This window comes from Manacus vitellinus, unplaced genomic scaffold (genome assembly GCF_001715985.3).
Source record: "Manacus vitellinus isolate BGI_N305 unplaced genomic scaffold, ASM171598v3 scaffold_57_pilon, whole genome shotgun sequence".
In the NCBI taxonomy this organism is placed as follows: Eukaryota; Metazoa; Chordata; class Aves; order Passeriformes; family Pipridae; genus Manacus; species Manacus vitellinus.
Window position 1 is genome coordinate 3,379,007 of NW_021940666.1, and position 21,771 is coordinate 3,400,777.

General features: G+C 41.4%; 1 protein-coding gene across 1 annotated transcript in view; it reads left to right on the forward strand.

Moving 5' to 3' along the window:
• The window catches only part of SHANK2 (SH3 and multiple ankyrin repeat domains 2), a 324,279-nt gene that overhangs the window by 50,532 nt on the left and 251,976 nt on the right, over positions 1–21,771 (forward strand). The window lies entirely within an intron of this gene.

Genomic DNA, 21,771 nt, shown 5'->3' on the forward strand with positions numbered 1-21,771 from the left:
AATAACTATATTCATGTGGGTCTCTGAGTTGACTCCTACAAGCTTATGTATAGATAACACCTCTGAGTTACATCCTTTTAAAAAAACCCAAATATTTCTGTATCAGTTTAATTATCTCCCTATTTTGAAGGTTTTCCAGACCTAAGTTTTACATCTCAAGAGCTTAAGAGTTCCTCTTGCAAATCCCAGCCAGATCATGTTTTACTTTTGGGACCATCTTCCCCAAATTGGGGAAACAGTGCATTAATAATTTAATTTTAGGCGCTATTTTTTGGACTGCTAATAGTTTGCCATCTAAATATATGTCAAGCACAAATTCAGTAAGTACTGGATAATGCTTATCACTGCACCTCAGAATTATGGAATGATCAAAAAATGGAATAAGAGAAAACCCTAATTATTGGAGAGATGGGTTCCAGAGTTATCTCTTGGATTATATTATTTTATTACCTTATATCTTTGAGATTCAATTTTCTTTTTCTTTTAGGATTTTTTGGGAGAGGGTAAATGGCACATAAAAGAGTTTCCATTTGTCTTCTTTGTACTAACTACTGCAAAATTCCTGTATTTCCCCTTAGAACAGAAAAATACAGAAGAAAAAGGCAGAAAAGAAAATATTTGGAAAAGCTGTTGCTGATGGTTGTAGGGCATCAAGAAGTGAGGGATGGCTACCAAGAACTAAATATAATGAAGTGAGCATGGGAGACAGAAGAAATAATAAGTGAACTATGTCCTGTCCATATGGAATAAAATAGTTTGTTATTATTTAATATTTGTTACACTTCTGTTTCTTGTGCTTTTGGCTGGTTGCTCTCCCCCTAATCAGACAGAAGCACTGACATTTAGGTTGGCTTTGTTTTACCCTTTCTGGATCCACATATTTGTAAAAAGGAAATTACTTCCATCTTTTCACTCTGTGGAGTCTTCCTTCAGGTGTAGTGGATATCATTTCAGTTCTAGTTTTCCTGAGTGGAGTGAGTAGAGGAAACCCTGACTCCAGCACTGCGATAAAGCAGCGTCAGAATTAATTCTTTGCCATCTGTCTGTTGCTGATCCAGTCGATCAAACAGCACGAGTGGAGCTGTTATAAAATTATGCAGAATCCCCTTGAGTTAATAGGATTTTGCATACTAAAAATGTTTGCTCATGTAATCAGTAGCAAGAAACACCAAGGCATCTCATATGTACATAATGAGAGCAGTTGTAGCTGCAGCATCTATTCCTTTGAGTAACCCCCATTATGTTCTTTTCTCAGCAATCTGAAAGGATGATTCTTTCTGAGTTGCTGCTTAGAAAAATGATGATATGAAAACTGTGCTGTTCTGTAAGACAAAAGGATCCAGACACGGAGAAGTTTATGTGTTGCTTGCAAGGCCTGCCAAGGCTTTGTTTGTTTTGATGAAAATGAGCAGCAGAGTTTGTATCAGGCATTAGTGTCCGATGAATGAGATGTGGTTTTACCACCAAAAAAATAGATGTGCACACGTGTTCATTTCTTATTAAAACAATAAGGAAGGAAGACTAATGTGGGCTGAACTCTGTGCCACTTAGTTCCGGGATCCCACATTGTGCACTCATCTCTGCCTGGGATCTTGCTGAAATTTTGCCTTTTCAAGGCAGAGTTCATTTTGGAATGGCATTGCCAGGTGTTGAGGACATAAAAAAACTTGTCTGTATTTCCCACTTAAGCACCTAAGATTTGTTAGCTGCCTCTGCAGGAATGTGTTTCATCCTGACTGAATATTGGAGTCCATTAAGTCAGTAATCAGTTAATGTTACCCACAGCTGAAAGTTTGCAGAATGGTTCTGCAGAAATTTTTCTGTATGTTTGTTTTATTGTATGGTCTTCCCTCTGCTAATAAAATTTGTATGGATGTGGGGTGAACATCCTCCCTCCATCCTCCCTGTTCCTGTTCCAAGTAAATCAGAGCAATTCCTGCACCACTATCCTCAGTGCAAGTGTGAGAATTTTTTGTGTACTGTGCGTTTTGGTGATTACCTAAATAGAGGTAAGATGAAACCTGTGCAATATGGTTATACTGTACTGCCAGTTCTGTTCGTTAATCACTTATCCATCCCATCTTGGCTGGGTAATCTAAGTACCTTACATGTTATTTTATTAGTAAAACTTCCCCAAATATCCTTTCAGAAAAACCACGATATCCTATCACTGTCCATAGCTACTTAGTTTTCCACACATTTCATGTGCTCCTAATGTAAAAAAATTTGTTTTCTATCTGGCAAACATTAATCCAGTAACTAAGCAATCTCAGTTTTGCAGTGTTTACGAGCTGTTGTAATTCTGGTTTTTGAGTTAAAATGAACCTACACCTCATTTACCATGTTTTTCCTTTTTCTTTTAGTGAGCAGCAGCTCTATATGATAATTCATATGTTTTTATATGGGCTATAGAGCACTATTTTAGTGAATAGCACTAATAATTAATGTTTTTAAGGCAAATGTGTTAAAATATGCAGAACTATACTGAGGTGGCATTTAGTGACATTTTTTAGTGGCAGGATTGCACCTGAGAGTAATTTGTACCTCAGATGTACCTTATTATTGCCCTTTGCTGTCCCAAACCAGCATGGAAAATCAATGTGTTTGCATTACATAGATGGCAGGAGGAGCAGCAGTCTTCTGCAGGTAGAATTGTTCCTTTCAGTGTGTTGGCTACACATCTATTTTCAATTGCTCATATTTTTGCCGGATTTGAATCATTTGAGATTAAATGTTCCATGCCTGGTGTCTCAGGCAACATTTTTCAGAAAAAACTAAAATGATTCAGCTATTTCAGAGTCTGGGTGAGGGAAAACATGTGTTGTTTTTGCTCCTGCTGAAAAGCTCTGCTGACCCACCTCTCCTTGTCCCATCTGCCCTGTTGTGTTGTGTTGTGATGTTTGCTTTTGTTTTCTTTAATTGCCCTGCACTCTGTCGGTGATCTCCTTGTTAAATCCTGGCACTGGGAAGGATTTAACCAGATTCCAGATTCCAGATTTAGAAGCTGAACTGGCCTGGGGGGAGAATAGACAAACACAACTGGGAATGGATAAGTCAGTGTGGAGCATGGAGATGGGTGAGACAACACAAGACTGGCTGGGAGGCCAAGCCCAAAAAAGGAGAGTGAATGGAGCAAGATGAAGGTTGATATATGGTCTTAGGGAAATTTTTAGTCATCAAGGGCAGAAGGGAATAAGATTAAGATTAGAGGGGATATTGGGACTGTGTGAAAAAAGGGAGTCTTAGCTGGGTAATGATGGTGGGGATGAAGCCTTGAACTTGGAAACTGGGAAGGATGGAGCTGTCTCAAATTGGGTGTGTGTGTAGTGCTCCCAGCCCTGCTGGTGCTCTGTGAAAAAACAGCCTTGTTTAATATCCAGCATATCACTGGAATGGCTTCCCAAACCCCAGTTTTGATTTAGATTTTTGCAATTTTACATTTCCATCTTTTTGATGAAATTTACAGGCAAAGGACAAGAAATTGTTCTCAGGTGGTTTTTGTCTTGCTTATTTTTGAAGGGTAAGAAAGCTAATTTTAAAACTAAAAACCTCTACTCAGTGCCTCAAAAAAGCATCTTTACAAATATAAAGCAATGCTTTCTCTCATGATGTTAAACTATGTAACTGTTGTGTTAATGGAACATATGAATTACACCAGGACTTTGTTTTTGCCAGGTGTTTATTTTCCTCCTAATTCCTCTCCTGAAGCACCTGTGTGAAGGATGCATCACTGAATATTGGGTATTATTGGCAACAACTATAGCTATGATCTCATGATGCATTCTGCCTTTAGTCAGACTTCAAGCTTTCTCCAGCTTTTGTTCTGATTTGAGTCAACTAATGGAATTTATTCATGCTTACTTTGGTTGGTTTCTTTTTAAAATCTATACAAGTGAATATCCCAGTACAAACCACGGATTTTTCCTTTAAAAATAAAAATGTATGTGAGCATGTAGACATACTTAACACAATAATAATAAAAAGAGGGCTCTTATGGTGATATATCCAGACATAAACAATGATTAATTATGATATGGTTTCTCATCCCTTACCTTGAAGTGTTATTTATACAGAGAAACACATGTTCTCCTTTGAGAAAACAGGGTTCTTTGAATTTTATACCTTGCCTCGGGAGCTTGGGTATGCATCAGCCTTTGTGGTGCTGATGTGGTGTCTGTTTGGGTTTTGGGGGAAATTAGCATTAGGGTATTGGGGGAAGAGCTGGCAAATGAAATATTCATGAGAATATCAGGGATGTTCCAATATACAAGATGTTCCAACAGGAAAGTGCATTGATGGCAAATTAGAAGTGACCTCAAGTGTCAGCAGATCTTTTGCTGTTATCAATATAGAAGTATTGACAGACTCTTAGGCAGATGCTTCTCTTTACTGGCACATGAAGTACAATCACCAAGGGTCAATATTTATATATATATATATTTATATATATATATAATATATTTATATATATACATGGTGACAAGAAGGTAGCCTAGCACAATGTCATACTCTTTCTGAAAACATGAGACAGCAAAGATGCTTTCTACTAATACTTCTGAAGATATTGATTGTACTTTTGAAAAGTCAGAACTCAGCCTAAGAGGCTTTTATGATACTCTTACTTGATAAGGGAAGAGGATACAGGAGCAGAAAGATACATATGGATCCAGAAGGGTGTCAAATCCATTCACTTTGACCCAGTGATGGTTTGCATAGTGCTGGCTCATCACTCCTAACCTTTACCTTAACCCTTTTTCAGAAAAGCAGCCAAATGGGAGTAATTTGGTAAAGCATAAAGGAATTAAATCACATGATTATCTTTTATTGAGCAAAGCAAAATATTGCCCCACTTGGCGATCCTAAAAATACTTATTGCAGATTGTCCTTTTTTTCACCACCTTATAGAGGAGTCTTCATGAGACGATCTCTTGTGCTGTGTTCCAAGACCCTTTTATTCCCCCTTTTGCCTTTTCTCTCCCCACTCACTCAGGGATGTCCAGCTCTCATGCCTCAGGTGCTCCCACATGCAGTACAATTTCCCTGGATAAAACTGTCTGAGCCAATTTGCTGGGTTTCCACCAAGCTTCTGAAAGCTCAGAAGCAACTGACACCAAATCGTTAAAGGGAACAAATTAACTAATTTGTAAGGGTCACTCCCAGTTCCTGCCTCAAAGTAAGAAAGGCTAGTGTGTGATTGAGACATGATCAGTTGTCATGGGTGAAATTGGAAGAGATTTGTATGATCTTAATTTAAACCATGTCATTTTAGATATTAACAGCATTCATACAAGAGGCAATGGAGATTTGTGTAATCTTAATTTAAACAATGTCATTCTGAGATATCAATACCATTCATGTATGTGGTGGGATCATCTCTTTGCATGACTGTACAGACTGTTGAGCATTAATTTCTGGAAATATCCAAGTGAGTTTTTGTTGCTTATAAAAATGGAGGATCTGTGCCTCTAGGACAGACTCAGCATCTTATTTCACTGCCACTTGGAGAGAGCATTCATGGCATGCAGTTAGCATATGCTGCCATCCCATATCCATCTTCATCAGAGTATGCTATTAGCATTGACTATTACTAGACTGTTTCCAAAGGTTTTATTATAGTTAACCCACAGAGTTTGGAATGAATCCACCAAATATATTAGGTTAAATAATCACAGTATCTTATTAACCTGATGCATTTTATCCTAAGGGCTTTCTAAAAGGATTTTTAGCCATTTGGTGTAGCAGTTGAAGGAACACTGTTATTAAGTGTTTGCAAAATTAAACCCCATAAAGTTTTTGCTGTGAAGTAGTGGGCAGTATCTACTGCCGGCTTTGAGTAGGAAGACATTTTGCTGAGAGTGTTTGGGGAAGAAGCTGCTAAAGTGGCACATTTTGACTTTTCCATGAGGGAAGGCTGCCTTGAGAGATGGGAGCTTTTCCCCTTCAGCAGCACAGACCCATAAACACTTGAGCTGAACTTTCTGCATAGCCCTACATTTACTGTAATGTCAAGGAAACCACAATCCAGCAAATAGTACATGTCCTCAGCCTTTTTCTAGGAGAGTTCAGCAGAAGAAGATTGCATTTCATGGCTTTTTGATTTAGCATATTATTGGAGGGGCTGAAGAAAATTAAGTCAATTTTGTTGCTGGCTGTGTCTTATCTGATTCATCTGATGCTGCAACCTGGCTTTATCTGCTTTTAGTAAATACTTTGAAATCGCTGCTTGCCCATGTAGCAGTAATAAGGATTATGTAATAACTGGCTTTGGATGGCTCTTTCCAGCCTGAGCTAGATTTTCCCAAGGAATGAGCCTGTAATTGGAAATGTGTGTGTGTATCACACTTAGCTTTTTCTTTTTAATTTTAATTATTAAAACACAAGTGTAGAAAAACACATTTAGCTTGAGAATAACTTGCTAGGTTGCATTTTAGCAGAGAAGCAGAAAGAAGGAAGGTTTTTTTCCTCTACTTTTAAAATAGAAACACAAAATTTCCCAATACATGGAGGAGGCTTAATACAGTCTGTACAAAGGAGGATAACTTAAAAATCTGAGTTATTTCTCATCTAAAGAAACAGAAGGAAATAAAAGAACATCATGAAGCAGCAAGGTTGGGCCTGGAATGTTATTTGCCTGCATGTTCCTTTTTTTGCTTTCTGACATGTTTTTTGGTAACTTTACTTGACCTGCCATATTCAGTTCAACACTTCCTGTCAAGCTGGTTCTTATATAACGAGGAATCCTTTTGTCCTAGGAGTTAAGTTGGCATTTCAAGGCCTAGAGAGCGAGATGATTTAGGAGTGATTTGCTCCCATATTGTGAAGAAAGGAGTTAACATTTTTATCTTGGTGTCCATGCAGGTTTACTTTAATCTGAAGGTATCCCGTCATGGGTTATTCATGAATAAGAGTAGTTAAATTTTAAGAATGCAGTTGTGTACATTCATGAAAGTGTCAGTCCAGCATAGAGCCCTGCAGGAGGCTAAAAGGAGGTCATTCAGTGTCATTGCCTTCTCTTAATTTCAACTCAAATTCACTGAGCTCACCAGCTCTGGCACCATTTCATGGCTACTGAGTGTTTTCCAGAAGACCCATGGGGACTGTAAAATCTCTTGCAAGCAAAACCAGCATTTTAGCAATGAAAATGTGCCAACCCTGTTCTGCTTGTGGTGTACTTTTTTGATAATGCTTAGCTGTATTTGGCTGCACATTGTTGTGTGTTTGGTTGTTTTCAAAATATTAATTGTTGAAAACTATTTAGGGTAAAATCCCAGTTCCTTTGAAGTGGATAAAAGGCTGTTGAATTTCACTGGGGTGGAAGTGCGTTCCTCACATTTAAGATGGTTTCAAAGCCATACTGTCAACTCTTTCTACCCCTGTACATGCCATTCCCTTGAGAGTTGGACTTGATGATCTTGTGGATCCCTTTCAACTCAGAATATTCTGTGATTCTGCAATAGGTGATTCTGTAATTCTATATAATGTATTCTACTGAATATGTTTATTTTTAATTAAAATTTCCCGATTTTAGCACTATTCTTTTAAGTTGTACAAAATTGCACACTGCATTGTAATGAATAACTTGCATTATGCAAAGTCTTTACTACTAATAGTTAATTTGCTGTAGCTGAAAAAAAGATGCTCTGTTTTCTGAGTGCAAGGTTTGTCAGAGTTTTGGGAGGCAGAAGCAATGCTTGTGAGGCTGTGGTTGTAAATTTTCTTTCATTCCCTGACCAGAGTGTGGGATATTCTTGCATTCCCTGCAGTGGCTGCTGCTGCAGAAGACCCTGTGTCATTGCCCAGCTGATACATTGACCTTGTCCCACCCATCGGACTGAGGCTCCAAGGGTGTGAAAAACACTTAGATCTTAGTGCTGCTTGTAGCAATTCTTGCAGTTTAAAAACCTAGTCTTTGATTACTATTAAAAATAGTCTGAGTAGCAGCATGAGGTAGTCCTCAGGAGGGAAGATATTGAGATTTCTTGGAGAGCTTATGTAAAGGACTGGGAAGTGTGAATCCTCTGACCTTAATACTAAGGCGAAGTGCTCATGGTGAGCCTTTGTTTAAAAAGTGCTCAAATGATCAAGGGGATGATGAGCCTCAAAGAAACATTGGCCCTTTCCCCATAATTTATATTTTCAGATGCTAAAACTAGTTGTTGAGCAAATGCAAGGTGTCTATTTTAAGCCCCTGCATGTCAATATCTGACTACAGATGGCTCTGTGAATCATAGTTGGAAGAAGGGAAATGTTAGACACTAAGATATTGTTGCTAAGAGATTTTAGTACACAGTATGCTAACATGTGCTGGCAAATTTGGGAACAGTAGCAGCAGCATGCTCTGGGAGAAAAAAATTTCAGTGGGGAAGAAACTATCTTCAAAGGACTATTTAAAGGATAGTAACATTATTGTGCTTTGTTGTATCGAGAACTGATGAAGATGAAATTGTCTTTCAAGCAGATAATGTACAGAAAACATCCAAAAGGTAAAGCTAATCCTGCTATCCAATGAAATAGAGAGTGGAGATTGGAAAGAAAAAAGAAAAAAAATTACTTTGGGGTTTAAATTAATCAAGTTGCAAGATTAAAGGTGACAGTTGCTGGTATTTTGCCATCTACTGGACATCAGATATATTAATATACACAGTTCCTTTCAAAATGCATAATATTGAGCTTGTGTTACATTATATAATTAAAAGTGTTAGAGTTCTTTTCAGGAAAGAAGATGTAGGAAAATGCTGAGTATGATTTTTTACTTATACTTTCATAACATTACTATAGAGTAATTTAGGAAAATTGTCAACATTTTATTGTCCTGGTGGAGAATGTGGGTTACTTCTGCAATTAATATAATTTTTTTTCTGGATATTATTAAAAAAAAAATTAAAATTGACTGCTTTTTTAAATTCTATCTTATATTATTTCAGTGAGTTTTACTGAAACTTGAAATTGTTACACCTGAAATAAAGCTTCAAATGGGTAAAATTTAATTTATTAATTAATTTCATTTTATAAAACAAAACCTTTCAGTTCTGTTATATTTTCAGCAAAAACATTATTATCTTATTAGATACAAAATATTTCCCAACTATAAACTTCTCAAAATAATGATTTGTTTCTGATGTATTTCTAATTAGATGTATCACTTCTCAACTTCAAAACTGATTGTTTTTTAATGAAGATTGGGAGTGTAAATGTAAATGTGTGTATCCATAATGTCAGCATATGTATCTTCTTGAGGTCATATTTCATGTCATCCATATTGTAAGTATTCAGGAGCACTGTGAGATAAAGAGAGGGAATTAGTGATATTAGTAATATATTAATCAAACGTTTTGGTTTTCTTTTTTAATGAGGTGAACCAAGAAACTTCTGCGAATTTTGTTTTACAATGTTGTAGCCTCCAAGTCAGAAATCCACTGTAATCAATACAACTACAAAACTGTGGGATGATATTTTGCCCTTTGATTTTGCAAAGTAAAACAGAGAATTCACGATTATTCAGCATTTCTATTTTAGATTACAAGGCGGCTGTGGTAATTGTATAGGATTTCCCAGCTGGTTCAGGAAGAGACCCATTTTGAATTCTTAACTTCTTCTCAAATGGAAAATACCTGAAATTTATGTAGTGATTTGAGCTCAGAACAATGTTTGCCAAAATGTCACATTTTGCTAAGGCATTACAAAGGAAATTTCCTAAGGAAACTGAGTTCCAGATATGTTCTAGTATTTTTTTAATAAACAAACATACTTTCATGTAGGAGCTCTCTGAAATTACGTAAGGAACCAACAGTGTTTGATCAATACATTTTTCTCCCACATCTATGGAAAAGAAATTTGGAACCACAGATTGCTTCTTGCTTTTCCATCTGTACCACTGAAGAGAGCTATAAAATCTGCATGCTGCATCTATATGAGAGCAACTAATGCACATATATTTAAGATTTTTTTTTTTTTTTGGTGAGTCTGCAGAGCATGTTTGGTGGTTTTGTGTCACTGTTTATCAGGGATGGAACCTCCCAGCGCTTTGTGCTGTATGGTCGGGCTTTTTGGGAACAACCTAATTTTGACTTTCTCATGTCCTTGTGGATGACTGGTACAATGTGACAAAATTCAAAGTACTTACAGACTCCAAAGTCTTTACATCTTCCTTTTTTTAGGAACAGCTTTGCTTTCAAGACGACACAGTAGAAAAGAAATAAGTTGGACTGTGTTGCCTTTTCATTGCCCCACAGGAAACACCATTAGATTTTCATATCAAATTACCCAGCTCCAAAGGTTGTGGTTATAATGGAATGGTTTAGGGATTGCCTTGGTATTGGATTATCACTTCTTCATATTGATATTGCAGCTATTGCAGGAATTGTTGATAGGATTTTTGTCTGGAAACTTATTCTTATTAAAAATTATAACGCTTTGTATATTTTTAATATTAAAAATCCACATCCTAATTATGATACATGGAGGAGCCTTTCTGGATGTCTTTTAATTAAGGAAGTGATCCCAACCATTCCTTCTAAATTCCCTTGTGTTAATTCCTCACGTGTCTCTGCTCATAGTGAATCCTATTGCATAATGGCTGTGGCTGCTGGAGTGATGTTTCTTCACTGTTATAATGACATAGTCCTCGGTAGAACAAGAAGTGATTTATGATTTTAGAAGTCTGTGATTTAAGTGGAAAGTGATTTCTGGAGAGTCTTATGGTTACAGTCTTGTTCGTGGGGCTGTATCTCTTACTTCTTGCAGTTCCCACTGAAGATGGGAACACACAGTGTGGATTTACCTCAGAGTATCCTGTCTGTCACAGAATCACAGAATCAACCAGGTTGGAAAAGACCTCCGAGATCATCAAGTCCAACTCTTCTCCCAACCCTGCCATGGTTTCCAGACCATGGCACTGATGCCACATCCAGTCTCATCTTAAAAACCTCTGGGGATGGTGAATCCACCCCCTCCCTGGGCAGCCCATTCCAATGTCTGATTACTTTCTCTGTAAAAAATTTCTTCCTAATATCCAACCTAAACCTCCCCTGGCACAGCTTAAGACTGAGCCCTCTTGTCCCACTGCTGGTTCCTGGGAGAAGAGACCAACCCCCACCTGGCTACAACCTCCTGTCAGGGAGTTGTAGAGAGTGATGAGCTCTCCCCTGAGCCTCCTCCTCTCCAGGCTAAACAACCCCAGCTCCCTCAGCCTCTCCTCACAGGACTTGTGCTCAAGTCCCTTCCCCAGCCTTGTTGCCCTTCTCTGCACCTGCTCCAGCACCTCCATGTCCTTCCTGAACTGAGGGCCCCAGAACTGGACACAGCACTCCAGGGGTGGCCTCACCAGCACTGAGTACAGGGGAAGAATCACCTCCCTGGTCCTGCTGCCACACTGTTCCTGAGCCAGGCCAGGATACCATTGGCCTTCTTGGTCACCTGGGCACACTGCTGGCTCCTGTTCAGCTTCCTGTCCAACTGCATTTCCACTCACTGAAGTCACATTTTGTCCTAGGATGGAGTTATCTCCTTTAATGTACAGCATCATACCTGAACTTGTTGCCATTTCAAGCTCTTGAAAAAACCATCATTTAATAACCACTCCTGCATAGCAGAGACAAGGGAAGGGTGAATACATCAGTCCTGAAGGAAAGAATAATAAAATGCAATTTCCTCAGAAAGGGAAATTGTTTGGAAGAGAAGAGGGAGAAAAAGCACTTGGAGGGTGCTGATTTATGTGCTTACTGTGAAATGCAGCTACAGCTGTGCAGCCCAAACAGCTCCCTCCACTCCCCACTTGGGCAACACATTTCAGAGCTTTGGGTCTCTCCTGGTTTAAGATTTCAGCATGTGCAGCAGCCTGGATTGAGTGAAACATAAATGAACTAAGGGATACTCTGCACAGTCCCATGTATAAAGTTTGTCAAAGTTCATTACCTGGATTTAGGAGGGGACAACTTCAAATCCTGTCTTTTTTGCTGTTGTTTCTCCTTGGGTGGAGCAGTTTGTTCCAAAGAGTGATAATGTAATTTAGTCTTGGGTTTTACCTTTCAGGGACTAACCCATAAAGCTCTAAAAATTGTAGTTGTTAACAGGCTACAAAGATCATGCTCTAATTTAATATAATCTCTACCTGTGACACGTTTCAAGGGGAGGAAAAAATCAATTGTGAAAGGTTAGTGCCAGGTAAAGTGTATATATAATTTCTGGTTTCCTGAAAGGAATAAAACCCTGCATTAATCTTGATCAAAAAAAATGTAAATACTTGAATGTAAGTAAATTGATATCTTGAGAACTGCATTTATGAGGCTCAGTTGGTGAGTCAGTGCTACTTATCTCTGATCCAGAGTCTGAAAACATCAAGAAACTCTGTCACGCTGAGACCTGTAATGGGACATCTGGACGGTTTCACTGTTTACACACAAAGTAGTTTTAGTTGACATTATTTAAACTAAACGTCTTCAGGGAATAAGATTCAGGAGAGCAGAACTAACCAGATACCTCAGGTGTTTAATTTCTGAATTGACTTCTGAAAGCCAACTTAAACAGTGACTCTATCCAGAGGGAATGTGAATATCAGAAAGCCAGGTTTGAGAATAATGTTATGCCAGGACAAAGACCCCTTCTTCAGGTGCCTCACCAGTTTTGGGGGTGTCATTCCCTGTCCAGTGCTCTATGCTGGACTAGCAATCCTGGGATGCTCCCATGTCCTACCTGCTCCCCTCAGTCTCAGCCTTGCAGATGCTTCATTCATTCAAGTTTCTACTCGGCTGAGCTGTCCCTTAGTTACCATCCGTAGCAACTCACCAAGTGTCAATTAAACTCCTTCCCTTCTTCCCTTAAATTGGCAGCAGAGCATCTGGCGCTGCCTGGCATGACAGAGAGTGAGGCACTGCAACCAGTTGCATCGTTTGAAGGAAACATCTGTCTGTGAGACATTGAGTGAGACGCTGGGGCGCTGTGACAAGCTTGGCTTGTGCCAAGGCAGAGCACATATCTGTGTGAACACAGAGTTTGCAGTCATGCTCTGTATTACACACCCTGACAGCAACATCCAGCTCCTGTCTCTGCTCTTGTGCCTTGCCCAGTGAGTTGTTAACCCCGTGGCTTTGTGCTTCACAGCCCTCAGTGTGTCTCAGCTGTGACCTGGTTCAGTGATTCCATCATTTTTTGTCACAGTGACACTATGAAGACAGTCGTGTATGTTATCAAAGGTAATTTGATAATAATTAGGTGCCCATGTTAACAGCCTTAGTGAGGTCAATTAAACTTGGGAGGGAGCTGGTAAATGATTCACTTTGGTTACTGTCATTCACACAAAATTGCCTCTAATGATGATAAAAAACCTCCACCACCCCAAGAGAATTTCTGCTCTCTGTATTGTACAGGAGGATATGGCAGAGATCCCAATCAAATGTCTGCAGCAGAGAAAGATCCTAGTTTGGGTTTAAAAGCACTTGCTTGAACTACTTAGTCAGGCTTTTCTGCTGGACTTTGATTGACACTGTGCTGGGACACTGCAGGTGAAGTCTTTCTGATTCTGGAGCTGATGCAAAGTACAGACACCCCTTAAAAACAGGGCAAAAAAGCAGCAGGTTTCAGTGGAAATTGCATGTGAGTGATTTTTTGATTTTTTTATAAGATGCATAAACAGGTTATATCAGGTTTGCAGAATAACGTGATAAAGGACATGCAGGTTTTTGATGTAAGATAAGTGTCAAAAGGACAAAATGAAAGGACATTTGCTGCAGGAATGAAAGAACCTGAATTATGGCAAGACTGCTGTATATGCAATTTTAAAAAAACTGCAGTTTTTGAAGCTTCAGCATAACAGAGTCCGTGGATAGCCTCCAGTTGTAAAGTGCTACCTCCAGCCTTTCATGGTGATATTTCATGTCCATAAACACCCATGTGATGCATTTTGATGATTGGAATCCAGTTCCTACTGGAATTGGAAACAAACTTTAACTGTAGTTTTGCTGCCTGTGCTACTTTTTCACTGCCAAGAGGAGATGTCTTGTGATCAAAAGAAACCTCAAACAAAACCTTCTTTCCTGCCATAACCTCTCAGTTTTAAATCTAGCACTTGTCTGCAGAACATCCTGAAAAGCAAAATATGGCTATTGAAAACCATGTAAATTCTGAAACATGGAGAGAATCAAACTCCAGTATTTTCTGCCAAGATTCTGTTACTACTTTTTTCTAAAGTACAAAGAAATTTAGTGCAAATATAGAACTTCAGTTAGTCTCTGATTTAATTTTTATCTTGATCAAGGGGAGAATTTACGCCACCTTAATTTGGTTCAAGCCCTCGATCTTGTAAAGGCCTTTCACTTGTCCCAATGCATTCATGCCCATATTTTTATTTGAACACACTATAGCTTTGGATAAGTTTAAGATACATTTGGATGGAAAAGGGGCTGTGGTTGCTGTGCTTTGTAGTTTGCAACTGTACAAATTGAATGAATGTAATTTTGTGTCTTTCCGATTTTTCTCTGACTTCGCTTTCTCCCACACACTTTACCCATCAAATTCAGGCAAAGTACATTGATGTCATGCCAAGGAATATTTCTACTTTTTAGCTTTTTCTTGCTTTCTTTAGATCTTAACATATTTTTCCTTCATTTTGCTGCTCGGATTTTACATACTGTTTTTAGCCAATTGAAGTGAATCAAACTGAGGAAAAATGGTTCCTTGCTGAATCCAGTGCTTGATTCAGAGGCAAGCACAGGAGCAATTCCCTGTCAAGCTGTTTCTTAACTATCTGGAAATATCTTTTCTTCTTTTTTTTTTCCCCACAAGTATTAAAATGTGTTTATCACTTGAAGAGCATGTTTATACTTGAGGTTTAAAATCTGCTCTATATCAAAAACCCTTTCATTTGGGTAGCATAGCTGCTGTCTCACAAGCTGCCTGTCACTGCTGAATTCCCTGTTGGAATTTTATGTGCTAATTAGGGGTAATGTCGAGGAGAGGTATTATAGTTTGCTTATAATGTAGAGAAAACCTCAGGTCTACACATAAATGTTGCTTTTATGAACTTGAACCATGCCAGGCTGCAGAATGTGGAGATAAAGGCAGAGCATTTGTACAGCTCTGCTTTTGCTTTCCTTGTGCTGTTTGTCAGGGAGAATCATGAGTTACACTTTAGGGCTATACAGAGGAGACTGGGGACCAGAATATGGTATGTTAACCATGCTGAGAAGCAGTTTCTTCCTGGAGTAGTTCCTGGAATGGTTGGCTTAGTAGTGGTTAAAACAGTAATTTTCAGAGGTGAGGTAGCAGTGCACCAACTTGCCTGTCTCTGACCTCCCTGATCACAGAATCATACAATCACAGAATGGTTTGAGTTGGAAGGGACTTTAAAGACCATCCAGTTCCAATCCCCTGCCATGGGCAGGGACACCTTCCACTAGCCCAAGTTGATCCAAGCCCCGTCCAACCTGGCTTTGGAAACTTCCAGGGATGGGGTGCAGCCACAACTTGTCAGGGCAATAATCTGATCTCTGCAGATACCATGATATGCATGAGTCTTGTGACATATCTGAGAGGAAATGCAGTCTAAAAGCTGTAGGAGGATTAAGCTGAACCGGTGTTATTGATTTATTCTAATGCATTTTCCTCCCAGGAATCCATCAACATTTGAGGTAACACAACTGAGAAGTGCACAAAGCGAAGTATTTAATTACTGTTAATATTGCACTGAAAAATAATTACATTATTTTTACTAGTAAGTATGGTGATATTATATGTGTGTTAATTATTTAAAGGACAAAAATCATTATACTGCAGAAGCCATGGTCATAGCTGCTCAGGATTATTGTAGAACAGAAACGTAAGTGTATCGAGTATAATTTCTAGGTGACAGACAAATGTGGAATGGAATTTTTGCCATGAAATAGATACACTTGAAATGAAAACAAAATTACTATATTTACCCGTTGCATTAGATAGAAATTTTTGATGGAACAAGAAACAAATTGCCAAGAAAAAAGATGTAACCTGAAAAACATTGAAAAGAAATTGGAAGAAGACCTGGATTCAGGGTATGAACATGATAAATGGTGTGTTCAGTTGTTTGTTTTAAACTTCATGTGGTAATCTAAAAAAGTTATTCTGAAACTGTATTATACTTGTATACAAGTCTTTCTTGTACTTTAACTAGCCAGTAGACTTTATAACCCAAACTTAATCAGTCTGTTCCTCTTTACACCAATTGTTACTTGCTTAGTCCAAAATTAAAATCAGAGATTACATCGCTGTGTTCGAAACCGTTTGTTTAAATCTGGGTCCTTCTGCAAGGATTTCCAGGAATGCAGAGAAAAAGGATTCATGGTAATCCCATGCAATTTGATTTAGAAGTAGTTCAGTGAATTCTTTTTTTCTAAGGCAGTGCACCCATGCAAACAATCATCATAATCCTGTGTTTCAATGGGACTTCTTCCAGTTGTGGTAGGATACATGGAAAGTTCACTCTGAGCCTTGCAGAGATTATGAGACTCACTAAAGGCAGAAGGAGATACTGTAAATAATCTGGTGCTGAATGAGAAATTGTTTTAGTTTAACAAGATTACAACTTAGAAATTAAGAAACTTCAGGTGGAAATGTGGAAAAAGAAAAGAACAGCTTTTTATTAACAAAATCTGCATGAACAACAAATGGTGCAATCAAAAACTTTCAGAAGAAACAAAGTGACAATTCCCCGGGGTGGGGGGGGTGGAGAAACCTGCGGCAACCTGGGGCGGTGGGGGTGAGGGTGGCAGGGAGAAGGGAAGGGGAAGGCAGGACTGTCCCAGCAGTTCAACAGCTGCTCACAGCCACGAGTGCCCGCAGCAGCCAGCAGCCGATGGCTTCACAGCCAGCAATCAAAGAGTCCTTTTTCCCACAGGCAGTCCCGAAGGCAGAATACCTCGCTCTGAGATGGGTCGGTCTCCCTCTCTCTCAGTCGCTCTCCGCAAGTGTCCCGTGCGAAAAAAAACACTTCCTCTCAGGAAAGAAAGGAGCGGCCGAAACTGCTCCCCCCCCCCCCCCCGCCTGGTCGGCCAACCAAACCAAAAACCTCTGAACAAAAGACTCTCCAGCTCTGCCCGTGACAACTGCACTCCCAGGGAACCTCCCCCTTCCCCCACTCCCGTGTTGCCCAGCGCATGCAGCTCTGCTCCATCACCCACCCCCTCTCTAACTCTCCCCCATCCCAGAATAAACAGGTTGGGGGGAGGGTGGGAAGCAGGAAAAAAATGGGACACTAGGGAAAAAATTCCAACATCTCTTTTCAAACCTATGACATCGTCTACCCCTGAATTTTTTCCATCCTAACATGCTATATCAGATTCAAACTTTCCAACCATACATACATTACCCCGAATGTATACATATTACAGATACTTACATACAAATACAGGCACAGTGTTGTGGGAAATTCACCCAAAAATGAGGTCCCCTTGAGGTATACCTCAAGGAGTACCGTGTTTCTCCATCTTCCTGCATCACCCACCACATGCTACCTTATCCTTGAGCAAAACCAATGCCACAAATGGGTTTGCCTTTGCTCGAGGCAGGATTAATCCAAACTGTTTTACCTACATACCTCTCAAGTGAATTACTGGGACTTTGTCTCCATCTGCGGTGTGAAGGGACTCTGATTGGGCAGGGCCGGCTCGATTGACAGAGGCTCTGCTGTTGACTAACCATGTAGCCTTTGCTAGGTGCTGATCCCAGTGCTTGAAAGTCCCTCCACTCAACACCTTCAATTGACTGGTTTTCAACAGTCCATTACACTGTTCAACCTTCCCCACAGCTGCTGCATGGTATGGGATGTGATACACCCACTCAATGCCATGCTCCTTCACCCAGGTGGTAACTAAGCTGGGTCAGATAATGGGTCCCATTATCTGACTCAATTCGCTCTGGGGTGCCATGTCGCCACAGGACTTGCTTTTCAAGGCCCAGGATGGTATTTCTGGCAGTGGCGTGGGTCACTGGATGCGTCTCCAGCCATCCAGTGGTGGCTTCCACCATGGTGAGCACATAGCGCTTACCTTGGCGGGTTTGTGGCAGTGTGATGTAATCAACCTGCCAGGCCTCCCTGTATCTATACTTACTCCAATGTCCACCATACCACAGGGGCTTCAGTCTCTTAGCCTGTTGAATGGCAGCACATGTCTCACAATCATGGATAATCTGGGAAATAGTGTCCATGGTTAAGTCCACCCCTCAGTCTCATGCCCATCTATAGGTGGCCTCTCTGGCCTGATGGCCTGAGGCATCATGGGCCCACTGTGCTAGGAACAACTCTCCTTTGTACTGCCAGTCCAGACCCACCTGTGACACCTTGACTTGTGCAGCTTGGTCTGCATTGTTGCGATGCTCCTCATTGGCTCGATTTTTGGGCACGTGAGCATCAACGAGGTGGACTCTCACTATCAGCTTCTCTATCTGGGTAGCAATGTCTTGCCATATATCAGTGGCCCAGATGGGTTTCCCTCTACGTTTCCAATTGGCCTTCTTCCGTCTATGCAACCACCCCCACAGAGCATTGGCCACCATCCAAGAGCCAGGATAGAGGTAAAGCTTTGACCACTTGTCTTGTTCAGCAATGTCCAATGCCAACTGGACAGCTTTGAGCTCTGCGAATCGTCTCAATTCTCCTTCCCCTTCAATAGCTTCTGCAACTTGTCATGTGGGGCTCCATACAGATGCTTTCCATTTACGTTTCATCCCTACAATGAGACAAGAACCATCAGTAAAGAGGGCATAGTGTGTTTCTTCTTCTGGTAGCTGATTTTATGCTGGGGCTTCCTCAGCCTGTACCACCTGCTCTCCTTCTTCTTCATCTGCTAGACCAAAATTCTCACCTTCTGACCAGTTTGTGATGACTTCTGGGATCCCAGGGTAATTCAGATTTCCAATACGGGCACGCTGCGTGATCGGAGCAATCCACTTACTCCATGTAGCATCAGTGGCATGATGTGTAGAGGCCACTTTTCCCTTGAACATCCAGCTCAGCACCAGTAATCGAGGTGCCAGGAGGAGCTGTTCTTCTGTGTCGGTCACCTCTGAGGCAGCTTGTACTCCTTCATAAGCTGCTAGGATCTCTTTCTCTGTTGGAGTGTAGTTGGCTTCAGTTCCTCTGTAGCTTTGGCTCCAGAATCCAAGTGGACTGCCTTGGGTCTCACCAGGCACCTTTTGCCAGAGGCTCCAGGAAAGACCTTTATCCCCAGATGCAGACTAGAGTACATTCTTCACATCTGGTCCTGTCCTGACTGACCCAAGGGCTACAGCATGGGCAATCTCCTGCTTATTCTGTTCAAATGCTTGCTGCTGTTCAGGGCCCCAATGGAAATCATTCTTCTTGCAGGTTACCAGATAGAGAGGGCTTTCGATTTGGCTGTACTCAGGGATGTGCATCCTCCAGAAACCTATGGCACCCAGACAAGCTTGTGTTTCCTTCTTGCTGGTCGGTGGGGCCATTGCTGTGATCTTATCAATGACTTCTGTCGGGATCTGACGACATCCATCTTGCCACTTCACCCCCAGGAGCTGGATCTCTCAGACAGATCCTTTGACCTTACTCTTTTTGATGGCAAAACCAGCTCCCAGGAGAATCTGGATGATTTTCTTTCCTTTCTCAGAAACCTCCTCTGCTCTGTCCCCCCATACGATGATGTTGTCAATGTATTGCAGGTATTCTGGAGCTCCACCCTTCTCTAGTGCAACCTGGATCAGCCTGTGGCAGATGGTGGGCCTGTGTTTCCACCCCTGGGGCAGTTGGTTCCAGATGTACTGCAACCCCTCCAGGTGAAAGCAAACTGTGGCCTACACTCTGCTGCTAATTTGCAATGTCAATAGTGGCGTACCACCTTGCTGCCTTGAACTCCAGCTCCTACTGGAGCTCCAACATGTCTGGCACGGTGGCACTCAGCAGCAGGGTGGCTTCATTCAGGCCACAATAGTCCACAGTCAATCTCCATTCTCCATCAGAGTTACACACAGGCCATATGGGGCTGTTGAAGGGTGAGTCTTGCTGACCATCCCTTGACTCTTCAGCTCACAGATCATCTTATGGTTGGGGATCACAGAATCTCAGTTCGTTTGGTACTGCCGACCATGCACTATTGTGGTGGCAATTGGCACTTGCTGTTCCTCAACCTTCAACAATCCCACAGCAGAAGGGTTCTCTGAGAGGCCCGGTAATGAATTCAACTGCTTAACCACCTCTGTCTCCACAGCAGCTATTCCAAAAACCCATCTGTGTCCCTTGGGGTCTTTGAAATATCTGTTCCTGAGGTAGTCAGTGCCCAGGATACATGGGACATCTGGACCAGTCACAATGGGGTGTTTCTGCCAGTCCTTCCTGGTCAAGCTCACCTCAGCTTCCAACTCTGTCAATTCCTGAGACCTTCCTGTCACCCCAGAAATGGAAATAGTCTCTGTTCCCACATGTCCTGAGGGCATTAACGTGCACTGAGCACCAGTATCAACCAAAGCCTGGCATTCTTGTGGGTCTGACGTGCCAGGCCATTGGATCCACACAGTCCAATAGACACGGTTCTCCTGTGCATCTCCGTGGCTAGAGGCAGGGCCCCTCTAAGACTGGTCTTGGCTGGGACCATCACAGCTCTTTCCCTGTGAAAACAGTTGGGAGGAACCTTCTAGCAGGTCAGATCCTTGTCCATGAGATACCGGTACTGCACTTACCCTCATGGGCTTCCCTTTTTCTCTCTCCTTACGCTCTTGTCCTCGGGCTGCTAGGGCACGGGTAGGTTTCTGTCCCACTGTCTCATGTCTTCTCCATGATGGACTAGGAAATGCCACATCTTGGTTCGTGGGGTCTGTCTGCTCTCTCTAACTGGGGAGCATCTGGGTCTGACTTCAGAGGCTCTGGTTTGCACTGGTGCCATGTGGAAGCTGTTTTCCTTCATCTCCTCTCTAAGTTTCTTCTGTTCATCTTGTACTTCTGTAGTCAGTGCCTTGAGGCTCTCAGCCATTGTCTCAGCCATAGTGGAAATACGGGCCCGTAACAGGGTGTGAACCATGCTGTTGTACATCCTGAGTTTATTCATTACAGAGCCCACTGTCTCTCTGTTTCCTTCAAAGTGCAATGATGCCAAGAAAGTGGTGTATATAGGTAGCCGTACCTGTGAAAGGCTTCACCACATCTGTGATATACACCTGATGTCGTCGGGGTTGTGGCTGGGTTGCCCATCCTTGTCAAAAAGTGTCTCTAACAGTGCCATTTCTCTCAGGCATTGGATACCTTCCTCCATGGTCTTCCAGGCCGTCTCATAATGGTGCTGCTGCAGGAAGCCTCTGTAAACAAACTTCTCTCTCACACCTGTTAGAAGTCGCTCCCAGAGAGAAAAGGGCCTTGACTCTCTCACAAATGCTTGCTTGATACCCACATCCTGGGCCAGGGATCCCAAATACCTTGCTTCATTGCTATCAAGTGGCAAGCCCTCACCCATAAGGTTCCACAATCAGCCAGGTCAAAATGGGCTTGTCTTGGCGTCAAGTAACATCATTCCACATATTGCAGAGCTGGTCATATGACAGGGATTTGGGAATGATCTCAGGTTCTGGGTCCTCCACTGGCTGTGAAGGCCCTGGTTTCCCGTCCTCATTAACTGGGCATATTGACTCGGCGTTATACTTCTTCCTCTGCACTGGGGCCACTTCTGCTGGCTGTGACTTCCCTTCTGGGTCCCCCCCCTCTGAAATGGGTCAGTCTCTCTCTCTCTCTCTGCGAGGTGTCCCGTGGGAAAAAAAAACTTCCTCTCAGGAAAAGAAAAGGAGGCG